The sequence below is a fragment of the Lepisma saccharinum genome, chromosome 25, assembly GCF_977018435.1.
Source record: "Lepisma saccharinum chromosome 25, izLepSacc3.1, whole genome shotgun sequence".
Classification (NCBI taxonomy): domain Eukaryota; kingdom Metazoa; phylum Arthropoda; class Insecta; order Zygentoma; family Lepismatidae; genus Lepisma; species Lepisma saccharinum.
The window spans coordinates 26,330,154-26,358,059 of NC_139253.1; the positions used below are offsets into that span (position 1 = coordinate 26,330,154).

Sequence of the window (27,906 nt, forward strand, 5' to 3'; positions counted from 1 at the left end):
TGTTAATTATCTTAATTTAAAAGAAAAATAATCGGAGAACATCCAAGAGCAAGAAGGCAAAGCATCCTGCGTTTGGTTATTAGAAGTAGCTCGACTTGCGTTGTTTTTCTATCCAATTATCATCCAGGAATGCTTTCTAACGATCTCCCCCGTTTCCAGGCAACTCGTTACCAAGTTCCTTCTTCAACAATACGGAGGATGAAGAGGAAAGAATTATTCGCATTCAAAGAAATAATAATTTTACAGGAGCATTAACATGTGATCTTTGGAAGCTTCTTTCTTGCTTAGGCTCTATGTTGAGATTAAGGTGAGCAATTCTGTCTCTTCCAGTATTTTGTAGACTAACGAGGCTCTGGCGACTGTACTCGCAGGCCGTATGATGTACTGTTGAGCTCCTGTTATGTTGTCCATGTATGCTTGTGATTGTCTTTCAATCGTCTTCTTCAAGACTAGCCAAAAGTGGATTGTCTTTCAATCTTCTTCTTCAAGACTAGCCAAAAGTGGATTGTCTTTCAATCATCTTCTTCAAGACTAGCCAAAAGTGGATTGTCTTTCAATCCTCTTCTTCAAGACAGCCAAAAGTGGATTTCTTTCAATCCTCTTCTTCAAGACTAGCCAAAAGTGGTAGAAAAGTGAAGTAAATCTTTTCCTTAATCAGAAAATGAAAGTAGTCTATGAATAAGTTTAGGAAGGTTATGGATGCATCGACACCGCGGAATAATGCGAATTTTGTCGTTTTATCATAACGGCACCGAATTTTACACACTAACACGAAAATTGCAGCGAAGAATGCAATACGAGTTTGTTTGAGTTTTTTTTATACGTCAACTTTATGCACAGATAGGCTGGACTACGATGGACTGGACCTACAGTTTATAGTAGGATCTGAAACACCATGCACCTCCAGCGAGTATCAAACCCGAGATCCGACGACGTTACCACTACGCCATCGGGGAGGTGCAGAATGCAACACGAACTAGACAGCTTCCCACTATCAGTTTGAAGAAGTCTTATTGCACTTCTCGAACGTATGTACGTATGAAACATTTCTTGAGGACAATCATGCAGTTACACTGAAAAAGACGAAATTGTGAAGAAGCTAGCATGATTGTCATTCATAAAGTGAGAGAACTGGATCCATTGATCCCAAACAGTGACGTCGTGTATCATGTAACCTGGAGAAGAAGTAAACACAAAATTTAGTTTTAAAAATTGTGACTTGACTTTACATTAGAATCAATGTGAAACTTTATACACCTAGAAATGGCCTGCCTACATAGTAACACCCACTATAAATCTATAGTACAGATTTTTTTAACTGGAAAATAAAGCTGAATTGCAGTAGAAACTAACATTGATATTGATAAAACTTACAGTTCACATTGCCACCGTAATTTAGACCTGCTAAATTCAGAAATAGAAACGTATTCCAGTAATTGTTTTAAACATGCACAAGAAGGGAATGAATTCTCGTCCATAGCAGGAATGTAGATTTAGACAGAAAGGAACTCTGTGCAGCATTATGATTGGCTGAGAGGCAAATTTCTATTCTCCACAAAGATTCGAGCGAGTTCTTTTGATACTTCTTTGAGAAGTGGCTGGAGTAGAGGATCCCGCATCACAGAACTTGCTAATGGCCTTCAAGGCCCATGAATCATTCAGCGCGGGTCTCGACATAGCGATTCTTCAGGATCAGGAGAGTGGAGGAAAAATCCAGTTTTCTTCTCTTGCAGTGGTGCAAGCAACACTGCAGGACTATACATTCTGAGGATGTGTTACAAGAAGATTGTTACCAGTCAAATTATTTTCCTCCACTGGCAAGATTTGACCATTGTAGTAAGCCGTTTTGAAATAGCGATTGCAGTGAAAATTTAACAACCCTTTTGTTTCTCGTATTTGATACCAAGCCATTAAATTTGGTGCAGTAAAATGTGGAAGTTGTACAAAATTGTATAATAATTGTAAATAAAGTACAGAACATCTCGTAAAATAAACAAATGCAGAAAAATGTAGATTGGTCTACTTCAAATCAGTGACAACATCAGAGGGGGCAGAAATTAATGCTGTGCAAGCCAAAATACGTATTTTTCATGATATTTAAGGATTTATTAAACGTGTTATCTTAAAAGTATTCTACCCCTCCTCCTGCCTAACCACCCACTTCTATTTTCGCAATGTCGCGTCGCTTTTCTACCTCTTGGCTCAATCGCTTAATGACAATACTCATGAAACGGATAAAGGGGCAAACAAAATTATACCTTATCCTTCTTAGTGCGTTATGGTGTGGTAACTGCTTCACTACCTACTATCAACTACCGTAAAGTAGTTTGTCCCTCGTTGTTCGCTACTGTTACGTACAGTCACGGACACTAGTTGGTTGTAATTGTTACAAGTCAGAAGTGTCCATGACTGTACAAAATTATGTTTCGCAGCATAGCACTACATAAATATTTGACGAATCTTCATTTTCTATGCAAGTCTAGTCAGTCACCGTGGCTAGGGTGGTAGAGGCACTATCTCGATGCAGAAGGTTTAGTGTTAGATTCGTGTCCTGAGCATGGATGTTCCTTTGGGTTGCTTTTCATCAATTTCCCATATCATCGTTCATCCTTGTCCACCAAACGTGGGACCAAAGCAATGCAAAATTAGCAAATACAAAAACGCACATCTCGCCTCCAGTTGGAAATAACGAATCAAATCTTATTGGGTCAAGAGGATAGCCGAGATGTAACTAGGAGAGTGAAATTAATAGCTTCTCTGTTGACCCTGTCCTTAGTTACAACGTCGTGAACTCTTTTCCGTTGCCATTCACAGTAAATCAAACATAATGAAATACGAACACCCAATCTTCCATAAGCAACATAGTGGCTCAAGATTGAACGCTTATGCGGTAAATGAAAGCTCCTCTTAAATGAAATTATTTTTACTTGCCAAGTTTTAGAATTCATTATTATTTTGACTGTAAGAAATAGAGGATAGCCTCAAAGTATTTAATCTAGTGCGTAGGCTGGCTAATTATTACCATGTGGCGTGTATAAAACGTCAGATAATACGTGAATGGCGAAAAATGTTATTAAAGTATGCAGTCCGATATCACTGTATAAATGTATTACTGATTTCATTGATCCTATACATGCGAAGGATCCACAATGGTAGTAGTAGAGCATGCATAACAATACCGCTTTAAAACTGCATGCAACATATTTGAATATTTTCTGCCTGCTGCAGTAACCGAAGCTCCAACAGCAAACTTGATGGTCTTTCCGCGTCGCGTGAAGATCAAGGATTCAGAAACTTTCAGAACCTGGAGTTGGCAACGCTGCATCGCTCATATATTGATCTCCTTCGCTCGTACAGTGAAGTCGATAGATCCGCAATAGAAATTCAAATCTCCCGAAGTAAAACTGATGATCCGATACCCAACGCTTATATTCCTCCATAGCTTCACCTTCCTGAGGGCCCCGCAGCACCCTTCCGCCCTTCAAAGATTCCCTGTCACGATGGCATCCTGTAAGGGTATATCCGGTTAGCATCAAGCAAAAGGCACACTTCATACCGAAGGTGGTGAGATGAGACGAAATCTTTCCGCGTGTTAAGCCCCAAATCCGTCTCTCTTTTTTTTTTTTGGTGACTTCGCACAACAACTTCAGCTACTTTTCCTCCCCCATTCCTTTCTTGCAAGGAGAATCAGGTTCCCGACAAAAAGGAAAATACGAGATGCAAAAGAACAAAAGGGGAGGAGCAGAAGAAAATACTGCAGGAAAAGAAAGCAGAAACATAAAGTTGTGCCGATGGCCCTTGACGTTGTCTGCCGGTTGTGCTGACCAAGGCGGAAGCGGAAAATGGCCTCCGATGTAACTCTTCAGCTCCTATTTTAGCAATCTTCTTCCTCTCGTGCACCAGAAACTGTCCCAATTTCGGAAGCATCAAGAGGGAATTTCAACGTAAAAGTCAACGCCGAAAACGGATGCTACTTTGCGTGGCACCGCTTTGAAGGAACAAAGAGAAGAGTGCAACGACAACTAGCTTCGCGAGCAATATTTTTCTGTTTAACTAAATTCCTCCTATGGCTGATCTGGTTTCAGTAAGTTTTTGAACTTCTTACTCGCATATTTCCATAGTAATTACCGATCTTTCTCTCACAAAGAATTTTCCTCGTTTCCAGTTCTTTCCCCTAGAAATCAAACTATTCTTTTCCAAAATATCTTCATGCCAAAAATGTTAGCTTTTTCTTAGTAAATAGTTTCCAAATTATGGTTAGTTTCTCTCCCTAATCATCAAATACTCTTTAGAACTATTGTTCTTATTCCTCTTTCTCATATTTCTAAAACTTTCCTCGTTCTCTATTCTTTTTGCTCGGCGCAATTACAAGAACTTTCCCAATTTATAATTTCAGAAGTTTGCTCTCCAAAACTCCTGTAGTATTCTTTGCTCCTTTGCTGTTTCTTTTTTATTACAATAACAGTGCATACATTTTTTCATAACTATTTACTCTGCCTGTGTTTTGATGTTCTGGAATTCATCATGTACTTATTACAACCATTTTTAAAATCTTTCCTCATTCTGAAACTTTTTCAGACGCTCCTTGGAAGTATTTTATTTATTGCCTTGTAAATTCTGAATGTACTCTTTGCAAGTACTGGTCTTCACTTAAAAGAGTTTCTTTTTCCCCCACGAAATCTTCGGAATACTTTTGTTCAAATTCCTCCGTGTTTCCTCAAACTTAATTGATCTAGATTTCATTCTGTCCTCCTTTTCTTATCTTTCACAATTTTTTTTCCTGCTACACTGTGAATTCTTCATTAGTCCCTCGAGGAATCTCCATTACATTTGAGAAGTTTCTAAGACGTGACCTTCAAGCTCTCAGCAACGGAAAAAACCTTTTCTTGGTACCTTCAAGCTCTCAGCAACGGAAAAAACCTTTTCTTGGTGTGTCGTCGAAACACGAGAAGAAGAACCGTAAGGTTACAAGATAAACTTTTCCCCCCTTCTCGAGAGTGAAATATTATACCAAGGTGCCACGTGGTAAGGGAACATTAACGGAATTTCATAACACAAAGAATCCTTGATTTTTCTCACAAAAGTGGCAAGCCTGAATACTTCGTTCTGATTGTCTACTCAATTTGCACTGTCTTGTGAAGGACAAATATTGTTAATCTTGTAGTTATATTGCGAGACGACATGTAATCTATGTAGAACGTGAGTTTTGCATGAAAATTTGCTCACGTTCTACATAGATTACATGTTGTCCCGCAACATAACTACAAGATTAACAATATTTATCCAGAGTCTATGTAGGACATCCGTTTTACATGAAAAATTGCCAAGTCTATGTAGGACATCCATTTCACATGAAAAATTGTCAAGAGGGTCTATGTAGGACATCCATTTCACATGAAAAATTGTCACGACAGTCTATGTAGGACATTCGTTTTACATGAAAAATTGTCAAGACAGTCTATGTAGGACAACCGTTTTACATGAAAAATTGTCAAGACAGTCTATGTAGGACAACCGTTTTAGATAAAAAATTGTCAAGAGAGTATATGTAGGACATCCGTTTTACATGAAAAATTGTCGAGAGAGTCTATGTAGGACATCCGTTTTACATGAAAAATTGCCAAGAGAGTTTACGTAGGACAACAGTTTTACATGAAAAATTGCCAAGATAATTTATGTAGGGCAACAGTTTTACATGAAAAATTACCAAGGGAGTGTAGATCATTCGCTTTACATGAAAAATTGCCATTACTATTCTTAGTACTCCTGTATTGGATTGGAAGGGAATTGAGCTAATGTAATGCCCCAGCTAACAAACTATAATCTTTTTACACAGAGAGAAAATTCTTGTAATGGCATAAACGTAGTCTACCCATATTACGACAGAACTGTACAAAACATGATTAGTTTGAATTAGAAGCAAGACATAAATCTTAATTTCGTTTATCTTCGAATCTAGTACATCAGCTCACCATCACCAAATAATTTCGCCATAGAGAAGGTATCTGAGGACGTAGTGTCGTGAAAACAGGGCAAAGTATTGTAGATATGCATTGAAAAACATACTGAGGTGCAAGTACTATAAAACCAAGAGGACCAAAGCAGGATCATAAAGATGAAAAAAAATTCTGCTGAAAGTTCACGGAGAGTGGCCGAGTTACAGGCATTCGAGAAATTGATAAGAGAAGAGGTTAAGAGAAAAGGAACTTCCTGGGAAAGAATTAACATTTCTAGACATTCTCCGCTGAGTATGACAGATAAGGAACGGTAGTGAAAATTTTTGGCACGACATGAAGATATACAAGGAGAAATGCACAATGCGGAGATAAAAGAATATCATAGTCTTGTTGGACTAAAATAGTAAAAGAAGCGAGAATTCTCCGTATCACGCAGAATGATCAAGCATAATGTATACATGAAAAGGTAGATGAATAAAAAGAAGTACTATGAGCTTGGAAGTGCACCATCAACCTGACATAAAAATATATGAAATTAAAATACTGGGCTACACTTGATTTTTATTTTCTGTTCCTTTTCTTCGACTCTGGCTAAACGAGACGACGAGAATACATGATGATTAGATGAAATTGATACAAGTAAACAAAGAAGTACCTAAAACTTTGGTGGAATGTTCATGACCCGACCACTCCACGTATCCGATAAACGAGGTGGGTGTTGTGTGCGTGTGTGCTAGCGCAATACGTTATCATTGATAGCATTCATGTGAATGGTACGTAATAAATACTAGTAATTTATATTGGGAAAACGATTGTGTTTCAAAAATAGGGGATACAGAACAATAATACAATAACCTTTTGAAGCTAACTTATCTCTTGTGGAATAATTTGTGTGTGTATGCAAACCAAATGAAGAATACTTCTGACAAGTCTATTTAAAAGTTAAAGGGATATACCTGTAACACAAACCTAGATTTTGGGTTTAAATAATAACTCTCCCCATATCTAGACCGAAATTCGATCCCGATTTTGAATCCGTTTTTTACTTTTCTAAAAGGATATAAAAGAGAGAGAGAGATTGATGCCTTTCCAAAATTTATAGTTTGGCAGTAAAACTATCATTGATTTATATTCATAATTTCGATTTAGAATACAATTCGCAGTCATTCTTTTTATGTCTTCGGCCTTGTTTAAACGGGGCGCACGTATTTTTTTTCCTCTTCGAAAATATTACCGTACGAATAAGCATATGCCCCAGTGTTCAATAATACCGCTGTATATCATGCGTTATCTGATCACCGCCGACCAGCCTCCGATCCTGATCTCGTGTAGAACACAAGATTGAATTTTTACAAGGGGGCGATATACGAGGGAAAATCCGAAAAGGGGGTTGCAACCATTGAACTGGTTCGCGTAGGTCCGATAACCGCGCCCGCAAAGTCTTTAATGCATTGAGGTCCCCAATGTGATTTACTAGCGAACGAGCTTTTTTTTTTCGATTGCAGCAAAGGATATACTTGATACGCTCGTGGGTTGATTGGCACAGAAGGGCGAGTTTTTTGCCTTGCAAATGGGGCATCGGGAGAGGCCAAACCGAAATTTCATTAGCCTGTTCTAACATCGTCATGCAAAGGACAAGCTTTGAAAAGTTGCGCTCATGTATCTGCGGTGATGAAAAATTCAATCTGTATACTTTACCGTCTTACAGAGGAGATCAAACACATCAGGCATCCCAATATACTCCACAGTGTCTTAATTTGGTGCTGCAAGGAATCAACCGTTCCAGATGTTGCTACACGTTTGTATGCTGATCAAACCATCAAGGATGAGAGAGCGGCATAAAATTTCCATTGAAACTTTATCTCTTTCAAGAGAAATAAATGCTAAAGGATCCAAAATAAGAGTAAAGAACGTTAATGATCAGGAATTTCAAGATTTCACATTTCCCTTGGTAATTCGCATTATTATTAATTGATCTGAACATTTTGGGTGCGTCAGCATGTATGGCCATTTCCCACCATTCAGTGTACGCAGGGAAAAATCCCCTTATATAAAACCATTACCTCAAAATTTAAAAAGGGGTGTACAAAGCACCTTGAGAAGAGTTGTAAATGAACCTGCATAGAACAAACACAACACATTAAAAAATGTAACTACTTCATAAACAGTGTATAAAACCTGCTCTTCTCAAAAACCTAAAAACATTAGCTAAAACACTATCATTGTCTCCCAACATAGCTGACAAATCGTTGGGAAGGTTAAAGCCCTGTCTCAGGTAGATGTGCGAGATGGCTGTGTCGGATTTGAAACAGAGTTAAAAGGACTTCTCGGCGGGAGGGACGGGACGAGGAACGCCAAGCACCAGCGTCGGACTTTGTGACACACAACTTGTTCCACCGTACATCAGCCCAGTCTACGTGCCACGTGTCAAGATCAATGACACCGTTGTCATGTAATTAAAACTTGTATACTTTGCCACATACTTCTCGGGTCAATTATATGGATTTCAAATCATGGAATACCTCATTTGCAACCTGGTAAACCGACCTCCTTGGCGGAGTGGTTATCACAGTAGGGTAACTTCACGTCATCCTGCGAATTACAGTAGGGTCATCAAATCATCACTCACCATCATCGTTGCGATTTGCCACAAGTGGAACAAAAGCGGCGCTAAATACCAAAACCCACATAAAAAATGGAAATCATAATCTGGTAAGGATTTGTCTTATTCTAATTACATAACTGCCAATTTCTTTGCGTAACAAGTCTCTTTGTAAACATTTTGAAACTTCACCAGCCTTCTCGTATCAATCGCCACTTCACATTCCAAGTAGGCGCAAAATTATCATGAAATTTCACAGACGTTGCAGATTAATCATATTTATCACACGCCATAAAATATTTCCAATTGGGATCTTTGAGGTTGGGTGAGTTTCTTGCAGGTTGACGACGCTCTGGCGTCTGGTTATGCGGTTGTGCGGTGTAGTCTCGTGCTATGTCCTTCTGTATGCCGAGTACCTCCTTACAGCCTCAGTTCATTGATACGAATAGCGATTTATTTGTTGACTAAATTGTGTCGGCCGTGTGAGTTAGGATCATCAAAATCAAATTATAAACTACACGAGTAGAGTAAAAGTTTACATTTCACGAAGTTCTGATGAACCCGCATGGACGTTCACCAGAATCCAAAACCCGTTTCCTCCATTTCTGGATAGAGGAAAGATATTTGGACCAGGATAGCAAACAATTTCCAGGTTTTCCCTTCTTCCTTACGCTGTAACACAACAGGGAGATAACAGTAACACCAACAAGATACAAAAATCTATTAACAATGACGGTGTAATCGCGCGCGGGGGTAAAGCCTTTGTTTCATTTAGTTTAAATGCAACTATCTACTCCCCAATCGTAAAGTGCATTAAAGAATGGAAACATGAAGAACAATAGACTACTAGGCCTTATCCTGTAGGTCACATACTGGCTAGGACTGCAAATAACAAACATATGGTATCGTCTGCATATCTGAAAGCGGCATTCTCTTCATAGAGGCGGCCGGGACATAACCACCAGACGGAATATCCCAGGAGGTTCGCTCTTTTTCAGAGGTAATTGATTCGGGACTGTCATTTCCTAAAGGGCCTTATCGTACTCTGTACATACGAATATGGCGCCCAACGTGGGCTCAAAAACCCGTGCACCCAACAACCAATGAATCAGGAGATAAAAGTTCTTTATAACTGCCCACGCCCGCTGTGCAGAGAATATACGTAATTAAGTGGACGTTCCGATAAGATGTTTTTACGGTTTGTGCTATAAACGCTGGCCGTATGGTAATAGCTCAAGCGTGAGCAGATAGCAAACACTGAAATTTGCCCTTTGCAATTATCATATTAGGTGTACGGACGAACCAGTGGTAGGCCTCGTGCAATATTTTACGCTGCATTCAAAGCATGAAGAAAATATTTCTAATCAGACATCCGGGAATTTAAGGCTACTGCTTAATTTCGAAAGGTTAAACAACCGGATACGTACATTCATATAATCTCTTCACAAGTCAAAATTATGATTAATTTTAATGTTCTGAATAGAAAATATACCTCCTTTAGGTTGAGCTAAAATGGGCTCCTGCAATCCCGGAATGTAAAAATTACAATAAAAGTTTTGAAAAATATTTTTCTGTGTTTTACATCCTGTTGTATCGAGAATACTTAGTGACATGATGAAGAAGTAAATTTGACACTTTGTACTACACATTTGATTATATATTCTCGGCTTTTTTTATTTAACAGGAAAGTTCTATAAACTTCTGAATGTGCATTATAAATATCTTTAGATATTTTACACTACATACAGAAACAGCTTTCACATAATTTATGTGAAGGAATAAATTTATGAGATTTGAAATTTTTACAAGGAAACAGGATTTCCTAGTTTAATTTGTTTGGTTTTCTTTAAGTGTACTGCATTAAAATTGTCGAAACTGTATCAATATTTCAATATATTCAAAGTAAGACTCTGCATATCGAAAACTGTTTAAAATTTAAATAATTACTAAAAGAGTTCTCGCTCTCCTCTACTAAAATAAAGTTCTGAATTTCTGCATGGGGGTAGAAAGTGTAAGTTTGAAATGTATTATTAATTGGTTCGTTAGATGTTGGAAGGGTGTGGAAGGCGAATAGGTAGAGAGGGATTAACAAGTGTGCAACATATGAAGTTATTATGTCTTCTTTGTCGACCTCCGTGGCGGAGTGGTTAGTACAGCACGCTACGACGGTTTCGAATCCCGACCCGGACATCGGTGTTGTTTGTTAGTGGTCCTTTATCAATTTGATCATGTAATCACTCATCATCATCTTGGCGATTAGCGAAACGTGACAGAAAAGCGAACTAAAATAGGAAACCTAAATTGTTTTGACTAAGTAGTAAGAATTGAAGAAGAAAGGGAATCTTTGGGGAGAAAAGGAAACCTAAAGAAAGCCTAGATTAGGCTTAGGAAAAAAAGAACGATGTTGTGGAATAGATAATGAAAGATGGCAAGAAAAAATGTCGAGAGACGTTGTAAAAGTACAGGGGTAAAGGAATTAGAAAACAGAGACAAGGAGCTAGATTTCCGTACGGGTACATTGGTAAGTAGACCGTAGTAGGATCAACGAAAGCTACAGCAATATAGTCCAATATCTGTCAGTTCCACGAACAGCATATTTCCTGTTTGGGAATTAAAGTTAATTTCAAGCTGGAAAATTCCGCTGAAACTTCCTTCCATCGCTCTCTATGCTTCAAACTCCTGCTTCATACAACACACGCATCACACAAGACTGAACAAAACGAATCCGCCAGAGCGTCCTTCTGCTCCCCCTTTCTTCTGTTGCATATGGAAGCGCGCAGGTACACACCATACAAAGTCAACTCACGTGGTCCGTCATCCACTTTTGACGATATTCGCTTACAAGTTAAATGTGAGCAGTACTGCGTTAAGACTCATGGTTCCATGTTAATATTCAATGCACGCAGGCCTCGTTGGACCTCAAATAGATAGCTCCAAGTGTGATTACGGAGCGTGCAAAGGGGGGGAAGGGATGAAGAGTATTAACTAGCATCGTCATATCCTCATTAATTCCGTCCTCCAGCTATGATCCTGCATATATGCACGCGTGCACACACACGCACACCCTCACGCTCCCAGACATGTGCCTAAAGGGAGGTCACGGCCATATACTGTCGCCTCGCTTTTTTCGAGTTGAAAAGAGGGGACATGCTTTAAGCGATATGCTCATAAAGCTTGCAGATGGGCACAACAAAAACAAGATTCCACGGGTTGCTTGTATGCACCATCACTTCCTTTAGGCGTTGTCTCTTATTTGTGGATAGCGTTGCAGCAAAATGGCTTCAAGCATATAAAGAATGAAATGCAACCAAGTCTTTTGCCTAGAAAGATTGACACCAGTCTGTGAGTGTTTAGCGTAATTCACCACGAAGTGTTGCAGCAAAATGGCTGGACGCACGTAAAGAATCAAATGTAACGTAGTGTTTAGCGCAATGCACTTCGAAACCAGGAATCTTGGGTTCGAATCTACGATAAGGCATGTTCTGTTCGTCTAAGCATCTCTCTTCAATGTTCATACTAATCGTAAGCCCTAGCATAGAGACAAATATTGTAATTTACTTTGCTGCCTTTTAGGCAAATGAGGATGATTAGATGAAATTGATGCAGCATACGAAAGAACATTTATTACCAGAGGGTGTGGGGACTCGAACACAGAACCTACGGTAACAAAATCCTGAGTCGAACACTCGGGTACCAAGGAAGATAACATTGAGAACATAATGACAAGCGTTATTAGGAGAGAGAGGCCGAGAGGGGGGAGGCGCAAATAAGGAATCTGGGAACTTTCCTACATTACGCCTGGGTAAAGAGAGCAAAGAAGCTCAGTGGGGATAGCAAACATGTGTGGAAGGGGGAGGGGCTACTAAAGAAATTAATTAATTAATTAATAAATAAATAAATGTGAGACAATTTAGGAATCACTCAGGTAACGGTGCAACTATAGGGAAAGATTTGAAACGAAATAGTGTTTGTGAACTCCCAAGCATTGTGAAGGTGGAAGCAGACTAAAAGGAGGAAGGGTGTAGGGAAAGTGCACGAAAATTTTTCACTTGTATGGTATGTATAGCTGTAAAGGCTCATACTGGAAATAAATTCTATTCTATTCTATTCTATTCTAAAAGAACAGACCAGAAAATTTGGCTGAAGAAACTTTAATTATACTTCGAATATTATTTAATTAAATAAATAAATATTAATAACTAGACTGGCAGTTTAAAGTAGTTTCCAAATCATCGAGATGTGCTCTCGTACGGTGAACCTGTTATCTATGTATGGCCAGTGACGTATTTGGGCTCTTTAAGTCCCCTCCGAAAAATTATTCATTATATGTAGTCCTTATTTGTTGCTTGTGAACCATCCTTAAAATTTCATATCAATATTGATTGATTCGCTATACTTGTATTTTGACTGTTAGTACAAAACTTTCACGGTTAAAAGGGGGAGGGGATAGAAAAAAGAGAATTGAATCATAATGTCGTATTGAATGTAATAAAGATATCACGAAGACATTTGTTCAGACAAGATAGAAAAAAAGGATTGTCATTGTTTTACCTGTTGAGAAATAAGTACTATGTGCAAAACCAAACCACCCTTGTAGGCCACTGTGTGCATTTTAAAGTCACAGCCCCTTTCATCCACACTACGGCTTCTATGTTTGCAGAAATGGTTAAAATCCACCTTTGTTTGCAGCGAACGCGAAATTAACCGTCAATGTTAACAGAAAAACCAGGCACCAATCAAATTTTCAGCCCCTTAACAGAAAAAATATGGACGCTTATTAAATCTTTACTGACCTTTGGCCTAGTCAGCTGCATATGCTGCGAATATTGCAAATATGCCCACAAATCATTACCTCTGGTCACGATTTAAACATTTTCCAATTCCCGTTCTGCGGCATTGTTTGAGGGAAAGCGGAGGTTAGCGTTGGGGGATTATTGAAATGATGTACACACCACGTCACTTTTTGCCACGTCGCCAGTAGCAAATTAATTCAATTTTCCCCTTTTCGGCCGCAAGCTAAAGGTAAAAATAAACTTTACATGAAAATTGAATGTAAACAGTCCTCCACGTTCGACTATGATCCAGCAGCACTGCTTGTCGCACGTTACTACGGGATCTTCTCTGGAGAGGCAAATTTCAAAATTGTTGTACACCATCCCATGTTATTTCTCTGACAACATATTTTATTGCCAAAGAAATATTGACGTAAACTGATCTACTTGTGAAGAGTTAGTGCAAACAATCCTCTCGACAGGAGCGTATTTATGAACTCATTTTCGGGTAGGCTTCGGGTTTCTTGGCTTGAAAGTAGAGAAATGTGAAAATTGTTTCCTGCTATACTATCGCGGGTTCGAACTTGACAGCGTATTATGCATTTCCATTAGACAACTTTTTTTTTTTTAGGTCTACTCTTTGCTACATGCAGAGAGGCTAATCGGGATTGAACCTGGGTTTTAAAGTTGGATCGAATACTTTAAGAAGCCCACTTTTACGCTTGCTTAAACAAACATTCTTCATTCCAGAAAAGTAAATATGTAATTTAAAAGACTAATTTACTCTAGTCTAGCACCTTACTGATGATGTTAATGATGATAGTTGACACATTTCGGCAACTGCGGACACACACACACACACACACACAGGCGGTTGGAAATATCGAGCGACACCTTAAGTCGACATGCATGTGACACACATATAATTAAGAATTACTGCTACCGAAATGAAAACGACAGTTATCCAACTAAACATTAGAAAGATGCCGATTACTAAAAGCAATGGTAGAGCGCGAATAATAGATATGTAGAGTTTAGACTACGTACAACACGGGTTGGATTTAAATTGTTAAAACAAGATATCTTAGGAATTTAAGTTTTTAAGACACTGTAAATACATTTTCGAGCCCGACGGGGCACAGTGGGGTTGGGCCCCATTTGAGAAACGATGTTCTACACCATCGTAGAGAAGGTTAGAATTTTGAATTTGAATTTAAAATTTTGGGTGCGCCAGCTATTTTGCAGCCGTCACGTTATACGGGGTCCAGGCCCTTACCATAACAAATAACATAGCTGTAATGTCGCATAACTAAAATCTTAAAACCTTCTGACTTGGGTTAAAAGCTTGGGCTGTAAAGGGGCACTCAGGACAAAAAACAGGACAACACACGGAATTATACAGGTCATGAGGCCAGTCGCCAGAGCCTCGTTAGTCTGCAAAAAGCAGTCCAGGGTGTACTACGTGGAAGTAAGGTTGACAATTAGGTGTACTACGTGGAAGGTCACTCCTTACATCCCCGAGGGAAGGTTAGACAATTACGACGTGTTCCAATGAAGATTGTACTTTAGAGTAATATCCTGAGACATATACGTATATATCCTTTCTTGAAGAATGAATCCGAAGCAATATCGTATCACAGCATTTTAAAATAATAACGATCTAAAGACACAATGATTCAGGTATATACGTAAAGCTCATCACATTCGTCTTGCAAATCGCGCGATAGGAAGCAAAGGCGGATGAAATATGTATGCAAATTAAAACTTTCCACTTTAGTGAAAGTTGAATCGTCACAAATGGCATGTATTACGAAATAACATATGCACCCTCTTAATTTTTAAAAGCTATTTTTCAAAGAGACAGGTGTCGTATTTCAGTATTCATTTGCTTGCGACTTTTGAGAAAAAAAGATTCGATTGAGCTAAACGTTAACTATCAGACAGAAAACTGATAAATGAACTTAATAGCACAGCTATTTCTGGAATGACAGAGATATCGACATGTATTTCCTCCTACCGTAAGAACGTGCTTTAGCTGCAGGAAGATGAATAATAGTATAGGTTATGAGTTTCTGTTACCTTCATACATATAGAGGGGATTGCGGGTACTTTCCTCTTTACAGTTTCCATTCTAAGGCGCGCCTATGGAATGGGGTCTAATAACTACGCACAACCGTTTGTACTTATATAATTACGGTATTCTCAGTTGAATGGCACTTTTAATATTGTTTCTGACAGTTCCCGCGTCATTGATAATGTACGTGATAGTCGTACAGTACCGACCACCTTAAGGTTATTGATTATAACTGATAAAGGATTAGGATATAGTCGGATTGAACACAGTAATGCATACTTTAAGAAACACAGGTTTAATTTCTCTGAAATGTTTTCAGAACTACAAGATATATACAAAAAAACGAAAAGTTGAATTTTCAATGAGTGGAAAAACTGTCGTGCAGTATCGGCCAGTCAATATTTTCATTTTTGGTGGTGGTAACTATTGATAAATACTTTAGTTTTATAAATAAACTGAACTATGTGTACGTACAAAGGTATGGTAGTTAACAAATGTGGAAATGAAGTCCGTTAAACCAGAGTTCAAATCACATTTTTACAATAGTCACAAAATACAAAATATTTTCTTGGTGTACGCAGTCAACATGTGCCAAACTCCACATTCGATACACTGAACCCAATCTTCCTCAAAGGATTCGAGACAAATTATGCATTGTGCAGTTTCTACAGTTCCTTTCTTATTTCTTGAGGGGCATAAACTTATTGTCCAAGTCTTACATATACGAAAGTAATTATTTTTCCATTTCGTCATGAAATGTCTTCTTAAATCTGCCCGTCTGAGGAGTCAGGTTCAAATCCATACCACGTTGAATTGCTCTCAATCTATCTCCCAGCGTACTTCTTGGTAAACAAAATATACTAGCTGCTTGTCTTGCTGTCATTTTGTTTGTCATTCCTCCATTTACCGCCGCTTTCATGGCCTCTTCAGTCCATTTACCTCTTTTCTTGCTATCCTCGTCTGCCATCTTACTTCGAAAACAAAAGCAAGCAGCACTGTAGTAGGTGCGTACGAAATGCTGTGTGGCTGATACTGTACTATCATTACGTGGTAACAAAAGTTCCGATCGCACATTGTTTATAATCAATTTGCTAAACTATTTACAGGGTTTTGTATCCTAATAGAATAAAGATAAACCGAATCTGACAATAAAATCAAACACTTACCTCGAACATGAATACCAGGGACCTAAAAATAACTTCTTTCACGCAGCCACTTGACTCTTCACAGTAACACAGGCACAGCTCTCACAATACTGCGTGAAAGCGGGTGATCCCGAACTATAGCGCACACGAATACATACCCTTCCCTCCAACTTCCGTGAACTACTGCTATGTAGCGTCAATTGTCCGAACTAGAATTGGCCGACACTGTAGGACGGCCGGTACTATACGACTCTCCCCATATACGAAACGATTGTTAAAAAAGAGGGTAACATTTCGTAAAGTTATTTCTCTCTCACTTTCACATTCCTCAGAACTTGCCGAGTTTTGTGTCTGTACAATCACACCATACAAAACTACACTTAATGCCATCGACAACAGCAAATTGATACTCTTCTTAAACTTCCAATACTATCGAAACGTTTCTTATAGGCTACTTCCAATACTATCAGTTAATGTATGGCAATATCTTTTTCAGCCCGACCCTGTGGCCGAGTGGTTAGCACATCGCGCTGCGACGCCAAGGGTCCCGGGTTAGAATCCCGGTCGGGCTTGGTTGTTTGTGAATGTCCATTCATCAATTTCATCATTTCATCACTCATCCCCATCTTCGCAAATTAGCCAAGAGGCACAAAACGCGAAGTAAAATAAACTAAATCAAATCAAATCAAATCAAAATCAAATCAAATATCTTTTTCACTACTGATTGTTATATTACGTCATTCCATGCGTGTCTTTTCTACGAGACAAAAGTCAAATACATTTCATACATTTTAATTTTCAGGAAGGAAACTGAATTTCGCAGTTTCCTATAATACCACACTCGAGCTATACGGTTTACAATGGTCACTGTTGGGTTTGATCTCCACAAAATACATGAATACAATGCAAGGAAAGTAAACTAAAACGACGTAAGCGTGTGGATAATTGCAATCACTCTTCGTGGCTGTACAGCTTTGTACAGCTTCAATAGAATGTATAGGTGAAGACACACTGGCACTCTTAAACTGGGATCCACAAACTCTCCTTCCTTTAATCTCAAGCAGGATGTCTTCGGCTCTTACGTAACCTTTCTCCTCTCCTTCTTGCGACTTGACACTTTCTTCGCTAAATGAGCTCAAGGGTCTAGTGATCTGAACTCCTTCTGGATGGAGAAAAGGGAGATTCGAAGATGAAGGTAATTGGGCAAGGATGCAGAGGGTCGGAGAAAGAAGAAGTTGTAATTATTCATCGCGGAGGAATTTTTCACGGATTTAGGAGCATCGAGAAAAGTGGAAGATGAAGATCCCCCTCTTCTGCTTTGTTTCACCTAACCTTTCCACCTAATTGGCCATTTATCTTTGAGGTACTTTAGCCTCCCCTGCGCAATATCTTCCATCGTTTTCCTTCAGGAAGGAAAAAAAAGGTACCCTTTGGATTATACAGAGAACTTCAACCCCACCACAACCACCAGTGGCGGTGCTAACGAAGGAAACAGGAGATGAGATGTCGTGATCATGAAGACCTGGATATTTGTCACCTGAGCGTTTTGGGATCTTGCTGAATGCTTCCCACAATTGACACCAGAGGGAAGATAACAGGAAGGGAGTATTACGAGAGATAAATGGCTTGTTTTTCTGCCTGCTATACAAAGCAATTTATTTCCTGGAACGAGGGAGGATATTCCTGCTCCTTGGAATTTCAATGAAGATGTACTGAATAAGCGGATAACGCAGCAGTGTAGCTCAAACTTTTGGTACCATCGTACTGTTATGCTTATATCGACTGTACAATCTCGATTATGAGACAAGAAAGTGGCATTTAACGATTCCAATCATTTATTGTTAATCAATATTGAGATGAATCAATTTCGGTGGTGTACTAGTTAACGTAAAATGGTATGTAGATGACAATGAATTATGAGAGAAGCACACTGTCCTTTCTTCTTCTTCTTCTTCTCTCTCTCTCTCTCTCTCTCTCTCAATACACTACACTTCCTCAGAGTACTCCGGAGTACATCTCGCTTCAACATGGTACACCCTGGAGCCCACATGCTTACAACATACAGACTCGGCCCACAAACAAGATGATCCTCTTTGTACTACGTTTTGTTACGTGTACGCAGCTCAGCTTTTTCTCACAGATATGGGGTTTTTACTATTCATATATATTATAATCGTATATATTTTATGTTATGTCACATAATAATCTATATATATATATATCTATAATAATTCAACTCCTAAATAGAGAAGAGGTGCACAAAAGAAACAGACTAGAAATAGGAGTTCTATCAGTAATATGCATAAAACAAATCAGTAGGGACATTACCGCACCGAGGGACAAGAAAAAGTCTGTATTATGCGAGAGAAACCATAAAAAAATAATCTAAGACAAGAAAAGGATCTTCTTGCAATGAGTTTAAATAGATAATACACAACCTGGAAATAAAAACAGATGCCAGGTGAAGATAAGACTGACTTGCTGGGCGAAGGTGAAGCAAGTGTTAGTGGAGAACGGATGAAGGCAAATCCTATTCAGATACAGGGTCTGTCCAGAAAGTAATAAGACTGGCTCTGGTGTCGTGCGCAGACGCACTTGGAGGGGAAACCGATGGTGGGGAAAGAAAGAGGGGAAATGGAGCTTTTCAACGGTACCGCGTTCATTCTTCTCCGAGCAGTGAGAGCGACAGGCCAGCCGGCGAACATAACCTCTACGCGAGAGACGCTACACTTCAACAATGCAAAGAACGTTGGAGCAGCGCTACGCTCGGCAATTCCGGATCGCGAGACGATGGAAATGTTAAAGAGAGCCTTCGGCAAAAATTGTATATTCCGAGCGCAAGTTTTTTAACTGGCATATAACCTTTAAAAACGGAAGGGAAGATGTGGAGAACGAGCGGCGATCCTGGCGCCCTTCGACGACGAAAACTGAAGAAAATGTTGGTCGTGTGCGGAAGTTCTTGAACACTGACCAACGCCTTGGTGTTCGTTAATAGCAGACAAGTTGGGATTTCCAAAAACGGAAGTTCGTGAGATTGTGACTGAGAAATTGCAGATACGAAAGGTGTGCGCAAAATTGGTCCGCGTCCATCCTGAGATCGCAACGACGTGGATCCTGCATCACGACAATGCGTCCTCACACACCGCGTTCTGACCGCAAAAGACATAGCAACGCTTCCACAGCCACCGTATAGCCCGGATCTCTCTTCGTGCGACTTTTCTCTCTTCCTCAGGCTGAAGAGACTTGAAAGGACACCGATTTTCGACCGTAGAAGACATTCAAGGGGTCGTGACACAACTCCAACAGCATCCCGCAAAAGGAGTTTCAGCAGACATAGAAACAATGGTAAGATCCTTGGAAGCGCTGTGTCGCTGCAGAAGGGTCCTGAAGATTAGTAAGTGTATTCGGATGTATTGTAAATAAAATTGGGTTTTCTAGAACCAGTCTCATTACTTTCCGGACAGACCCTGTATATTCTTCTGTCTTGGTCATATTGTGCTATTGTTCAGAAATTGTGGTTTATTGAAGACCTGTCAACTTTTGTGATTACTGTCCTCCTTTTATTTTTTACGGGGCGAGCCCCCATATTAGACGACATGTGAAAGTAGCCCACACACAGATTTCAATTAGTCAATTCGCGTTGTAGTTAATGAAAGAAATGTGACGTTAAAAATTACAAAATAAGAATTCGTGTCCGAATTTTTCGCCGTCAGTTAAAATTGCTCATAATTCTCTAGCTTACTGATATGCAGGATATTTATGTATTCTAAATTATGATATATTGTACAAGTCACTGGACGCTGATGAGAAAAATAAACGGACTGAAAATGAAACTAGAGTTTTCTTCCCTTAGTCGTCTAAAGTGTTAGTATCTCTTGTCTTTTTTCAACAGAACATTCCACTACAATGACTTGTTGGCGTATTCAAATATGTGCTGCCGTGATGGAATGGTTAGCATCAGATGTTCCCGGATTGAATTCCGGCTTGGGCATGGGTGTTCCTCGTGAGTATCAATTTCATCATATCATCACTCATCCTCATCTACGAGATTAGCGAAAAGTGGCAGAAAAGCAAAAAAAACAAAACATATCAACCAATCAAACAAATATATTGAGTTGAGTTGTAGCTTTAACTCAACTTTATGCACAGAAAGGCTAATCGGGACCTACAGTTATAAGTGGGACAAACAAATTATTTCGAATATAAGTCCCAAATTACTGAGAAAATTTGCTGTTATGATAACAAGACCTGAAAGCTCGAACAAGAAATATCTTAAGGATAATTCGAGTTTTCAACAAGCCACGGAGGAAACCTTGTCGGGGCCACGGATTAACATCTAAAAGATCCCAGAACTGAGAGTAAGAAGACCGTAATGAGATCGGCTGCATGATCATTGGAACCTTCATTTGGCTGGCTTCCAGCAACCTTTGCTCCCGGGAACAAATCTCCAGCATTCATTTGACCGTATTGACTTTAGCTCCGCCGATTCCCAATTGCTGATCTACGTTTGCAAAGGCTTCTCCCGTCCAGGGCTTATCTGGCTTAGCCAGGTAGGAAGTAGTTGTTTACGATTATCCTCCCGTTCACTTCACCACGGACTCCAATGCAATTAACTAATGTATATTTGGCCTCCGTACTCGATAGCTTCTGGCCTTATCTAGAAAAGGAGAAAAAAATCGTTCTAAAAGAAGGGGCATTCCACTGTCACTGGTGACACGCGCACACTACATTGGTTTGAGTTGGTGTTTTAAGTCCACTTTATGCACAGTAAGGCTAATCGGGACTGGACCTACGGTTTAAAGTGGGATCCGAACCACTGTGGCATGTGCCTCCACCGGGTATCGAACCCGGGACCCCTTGATTACAAGGCGACGACGCTACCACTGCGCCATCGGGGAGGCCGCGCACACTACATGTTTTAAATTGAAGTAACTATACTACTGATAGTTAATCAACATTTCTCTTACAGTTTCTGTGCAATGAATTATGAAACTTAACACTGTTGATTAAAGAGAACTACCCTTAGAATATTTTCCCAGGTGCATAGCTCTAAGTGAAAAATTTGTGACAGATAAATACAACAATGTGTAAATTACCTTCTAAATTATGTAAAATACTTGACTTTTTATCCAAATGACAATTTTAGATTATTCACTCACAAGATAAATAAAGTTAAGAGTAAAGTTACAGCATTGCATTTAATAATAAAAATTGAGATCAAGGGACATTGACATGAAATGCTCAAGAAATAATCAAGATAATTTTGTACAGAAAACCCAGTGGAGAAATTGTTTTCCATTCTATAGAATGCTGCCTTTACTGGCCCGATGATACCATTTTGGTATCATAAAAGTAAGGTCGTACTGGCCCGATGATACCATATGGTATCATGGTGCTGATTACGAAATGGATGTGCTTTTTGGACCTTCATACTCTTATGTTTGGGTGGAAACTCTGACACAGGTCTGGAGCAAGCCTGGGAAATTCACATCGATGACCCCCCCCCCCCTCCACAACATATTCATGCCACATTTCCTAACAGAGTTTCACATTTTGGCTCATTATTCAACTTGTATGGCACCCAGGAACATGAAACATATTTCATTCTCTTGAGAAACGCTCATTCTTTTAAAAGAATACTAAGGTTTGCGACTTATCTGCAAAATAGTTGGGGAAGTGGGGCAAACTACAGATTTTTATGTTTTATTTTCCATTGAAATTCGGGGGGCGCGCCACTCCCAACCCCCCGGTTCGGCGTTCTAAATTGTACACGGTTTCATACTCTGATGTTTTAGCTGCAAAACAAGACTTATTCGAAGTAGATTGCTCCCATAGTGCCCGAGTTATAACAATTTTCTGAGCAATATGCAAATTATCTATTTTTCGTAAAAAACAGTTTCACATTTTGGCTTATTATTCAACTTGTATGGCACCCAGCAACATGGAACATGTTTCATTCTCTTTGGAAACGTCCATTCTTTGAAAAGAATACTAAAGTTCGCACCCTTCCTCAAAATAGCGGGAGAAACATACAAACATAACTTCACAATTACCTTCCGATTTGACAGGCACCGGATATGTACTTTAGAACTACATTTTCGTTGACCGGCGAATAAGCGTCGTTAAATCAAATATTGGCCACTTCTGAAATGCAGGACCACATTTTCGATTCTGATCAAGTTTCAGGGGATGCACTCAAGCCGAGTTCTGCACACAATTCTTTCCTCATAACAGTCGACGGCTGTTACGGTCGAGCCATCTCGCAATCCCAGTTACGTCGCACCGAGTTTGTCCCTCCGGGCAATCCCTGCAGCCTTTCCACCACATTCAAAATAAAATAAAGCGCACTGCCTACAGCCCCTCGTCGACCTCACCCCTCTGCGTCTGTCTTCCCTCCTCCATTCACACAAACAGAAGAAGAATCCTACGACACCAATCTGGTTTTCGGCCACAACCCACGCACACAGCTGTCTTCTCGTATTATCATCCAGAGGAGGAAGGGACGTTCTCCTATCTCGAGGACATTTTGTTCCTCTTGCGGCTCGAGCCTTCGTACAAACACACATCCGCGAGAGAGTAACCTATTTCCAGGATGCTTGGGCTCGGGAAACGACCTTGTATAAGTATTTAGAGGGATTGTCTTGTTCGAGATGCTCTTATCTCAAAGATTGTGTGTTTGTATCTCTGCTTACACAAGGCATTACGAGCACCAAGGATCTCGTATTCTGAAGACTCTTGAAGCAAACGATCGCGTATTCTGCAAATGTCCAAGGGTGCGATCCGATCTTCAAACAAGGCTCGACACGGGTACAATGGAATCATGGTGATAGTTCACCTTTAATCAGAAGTTTATAAGCAACAGGGATGGCCAAATCCGGATATCGGATAATTTCAATTTAAAATACACGGATGTCGGATATTCTGATATACGGATTATTCGGATATCCGGATATAAGGATTATCCTAAATGTCCGGATATTTGAATTTGTGCATTTACGCACAGTTTTATTGCTTATTCGTTTTACGGGCTGCCCAAGTATTATTTCATTCGTCATTTTCGAATTTTACTGTATGGATTTTCTACAAATCCTTCATCAAATTCCAGATATCCGAATATCCGCATTATTAAACAAATATCGGATAATAATCCCGATACCGATTACACTGATTTTGTGGTAATTTCTCGTTTCTAACCATAAAACTGTGCAAAACTAATTGCAAATATGTTTTGTGCACACGTATTATAGTTAGAACCATCACTGCTTAAAAACAAATGTACAATACTTTCGGAGTTGAAACGCTAAATGTGAACATGTATAATATACATGTATGCTGACAATTTTTAGATTTTATTGTTGTTATTTGCATTCGCTTTTCTGCCACTTTTGGCTAATCGCCACGGTGAGACTGAGTGATGATTTATGCATGCTGGCGACGACAGTTCACTAGCAGCGTGCACTACATGGCTGGACTTGCACTACGTAGGCTATCTTCATCATTCAGAAGTGGCGGGTTCAAATCTCTGGCAAAGTATTGATTTATTTGCATGTTCCTTCATTTATTGAACATTCAGCCATTCACTTCGGCAGAAATACTCACGTCAAGCGGTTAAGCAACAAAGTCACGACAAAGAAGGGTTTACACTGTCGCGGATTCAAGCTCTGGTTTCCGTTCAACTTGAGAATCGTCTTTCAATTTCACGTTGAAAATCCTCAGAGCCTCATCCTGCAGAGGAATTCCTGAGCCGTGGAAGACAATTTTGTTATCTTTGTCCAAACAATTCGCGGCTCCGAATGAAACTTCAACTTTCTTTGACGGAAGTTATCTTGTTGTACTTCTTCCGTCTCGTGCTTCGAAATTCCATGCAAATGGGAAATGACTTTATCAGCTTTCCCCGTGAATGGAACTGTCATCGCGCTGGAAGGTTCGCTGAAGTGTGGCACAGATGGTGTACGCTTTAGACATACCAGGCCTAGTGTATTGCCATGAACAAAACTGTCAAATGTTCGGCTGCTTCCGGCATTCTGTGGCAACGCTGAACATTTTGCTTCAGAAACCTTCCGACATTTGGCTGAACTTCATCATTAGAAGACATCACAATTGAGACAAAAAAAAGAATTCGCCTGCAGTGTGTATATGTAGTTACAAGTGCGAGATTAACAACGCTACGAAGAAAATGAGTTACCATATACAAGTAGGCGTATGAGGTTTACAACACTACGAAGAGAAGAGGAATGTAGCTTCTAATGTAGATTACCAGTGGATCTTGGATTTGTGTTCAGAACGACATTTTCAAAACTATCTTTCGTTTTGAACAAGCTCGTGGATATTCTGAATTTGACACGAAATTTTGATTGTCTTTTCCGAAGTAACTTAAAACCTTGTGCGTTGGATTTTTTTATGAAACAGGTCTCCACGTATCGACATCAAAAATAAAGATAGAACATTAACAAATCCAATTAGCAATAGTTCTACTCCCATTCGTTTGCAGTTAACTGAAGCATGAAATGGTATGCTAAAAAAAGAACAACGATCATTGCTTCAAAGATCAAAGCAGCATCATTATACCCTTGTCTCGGGAATCTCTGGAGCGTTGGGAAAGTGAGTGAATGGAGGGGAAAACGCGACTGCTGTTATCAGCCGCTTGCAGCAGTGCGTACAACTTTGCTCACTTTCTCCGCGTCTCTGCCGTTATGCGCGGCCTTGTTCCTCAGATACCCGAGGAGAAGTGTAGTTTATGTAAAGTGGTAAGACAGATGTACGTAAAAATACAGCCACCGTCATAATTTATATTTTGGATTGATTTTTCTACTTTTCCTGCCACTTCTGAGTGGCGGCGAAGATGAGAGAGCCACGATTAAATGAATTTGATGAAGGGGCACTCACAAATTCCAAAGTTGGGTATTCAACCCTGTGCCTTTATTGGCTGGGAGTCGTGGCGTGCTCCTGTAATCCAGCTTCCTGGAGGCCGGGATCATCGGATGGTTTGAGGTCGGGAGTCTTGCAGTGTAGTGCCCCATGTTGACTGGGCGTCCGCACTAAGCTCGGCATCAATATGGTTTCCTGAGGGGAGCCTCTGGTGACCAGGCTGGCTGAGGAAGGGCGTACTGTCGAGACCTTTGGTGCTTCTATTGCCCAGTCCACCGAGGAGGCTAGCTGTTGTTGCAATATACTGTAAAATTCATTGACGACTTCTCTTATTGTGATGTTAGTGTTTGGTGCATCGTAGTTACCTTCTGTACTATAGAAATGCATAATTAACTTTTTTTTCTTTTTTTAGTAAAGTATGTTTATATTAGAAATCTGCATTAACCTAAACCCTATGTTCGTTGTGATATTTTACAAGCATCCAGACCATTGTCCAAGAGTTGTTTCTTAGAATTCGGATAATCCCAATTAGCACTTGAGCAGGACTTCTTGAAACTATCTTCGTTTCTTAAGTATAGTGACAGCAATGGAGTGTTCAGGATTTTCGTATACCTCATTTAACCATCTTACCTTTGGTAAGGAATACTGGGTCCCCTGTAACAACACTCCCTTGGGCACGCCAGAGTGCTAGTACAAACAATACACCAAAGTATTTGGTCAAACAATTTAATACGTGCATCAGGAGATGTAGTTTTTCAAATTCTTCAAATAACTCCGCTTTATATCTTCTCGTATATGGTCTACGTTGATCAACATGGAACACACTGAACATACAATCCCTGCATACATTAATCTGCTTGTATGCCTCTATAGACGCGCTGTTAATAGTCTCAACACGAATGTATGAATTAACAAAACCACACACGACCGCAATTCCCGGCGTTTTTCAGCAGGATACATCACCATAGGTTACTAGAAGAGCTGAGTAGGGTTCAGGTGCGGCATAGACTTCACCCTTACTTTGCTTTCCCGTTTCGAAGCACCTACTCATAACAGCGCCAACTTGTTAGCCAGTGAGTGCCTGGCTAATTATGTTCTAACGAGGCACAGACACGTCGGATGAGCTTGAATAAAGCAGGAGATGATGTTCCCACACACTTCTGCACCTGCCCTTCAGATCGATACACGGCCTCAAGCACGCATTTTCCGCTGATGCGGCTACTGCTTTCGCCAGCACAATCTCCCTCCCCGCGGAAAAAATGCCTCTCCTTGTTCATTTCCCACGTACGTATTGTTGCAGCATGGCAGCGGTTCTTACATTGTTTTTGATCTGAAACCGAAGTACTAATTACCAGTATCGGCATTCCGTTTGTAATAAAAGTATCCATGGCAAAAAATGTTTTTTTTAATCCCTTTACCCCTAACAACATATCCGTACCTGGAAACCTTGAAATGATCAAGGAAGTGTAAGTAAGTGTACTTAACAGTCCAAAATTACAATCAGCAAACGTATTTCCATTTTAGCACAGCAGTATCGTTAACGCTCTCCTCAGAGTTTCTTCTGAAGTTAGTTGAAAACAGCCATTGATTCCGCACTCACTGACAGCATTCGAAAGGGACAGAATAGGAGTCTCTCTCACGCAATCCTACAAACGCAATCAGTTGAAGTATACTCGGTTGATTATTTTCTAGAAAATCCTGAACTTGAGGGAACGAGTTTAACTTGTTTGCATGAAAAAGAGCTCTTTTGAAAAGAAAAATCGTAATGAAACAGTAAGTGAATCGCGTCAAGAGCCTGAAAGAAAATTGCTTTGTTACCTGGAGGACAAGGGACTCTTTTCTTTTCAGCTGACAATCCTTGTTCGAGAACGCCTCTTCATTAATCCCTATCCAAACCTACTATTTCATGTCTTTCGCCGAGAGGGCGTTTGTCAAAATGAAAATGTTATTAATTTCAGGAGAAAGATTTACCGTCAACTCAGCACTTCCATTTTGTGTGTGAAACTTTTCTCACTTCCATTTTGTGTGTGTTGAATTATCAAGAGGATTACAATAAAATGTACCCTCATCTATCATTTGCTGACTAACTAACATACACTACAGTGTAGGTTCGTCTTGAATGTTATCTCCATTCGCATTCTAAGTATGTGACTTGTGAGTAAGACCATCGACTTAAATGAACAATAATTATAATTCCTTTTCTTGTATGTACGTATTGATTGCATTGTAGAATTATTTTCCTGTAGTTTACGTTTATTACAAGCATAAAAAAACAGTTTTTCGTTGTGACGTTTCAGGAGAACACACGCTCCCTTCATCAGACATTTATTTTCATTTTGACTAAAGATACAGTTATAACAATGGTTAAATAAAATAAAAAGAAAACAGACTGCTTCTTTTCACAGTTAAGTTGCCATATTACAACAATGTAACATTGACAACATCCATTATATAACGGAATCTTTTTGTTTAAAAAATGCTAACCAAT

At 39.6% G+C, this 27,906-nt stretch overlaps 1 protein-coding gene across 3 annotated transcripts in view; it reads right to left on the minus strand.

Annotated features, from left to right (window-relative positions):
* LOC145978505 (limbic system-associated membrane protein) overlaps positions 1-27,906 on the minus strand; it is a 706,857-nt gene that overhangs the window by 166,847 nt on the left and 512,104 nt on the right. The gene's annotated exons all lie outside the window — the stretch shown is intronic.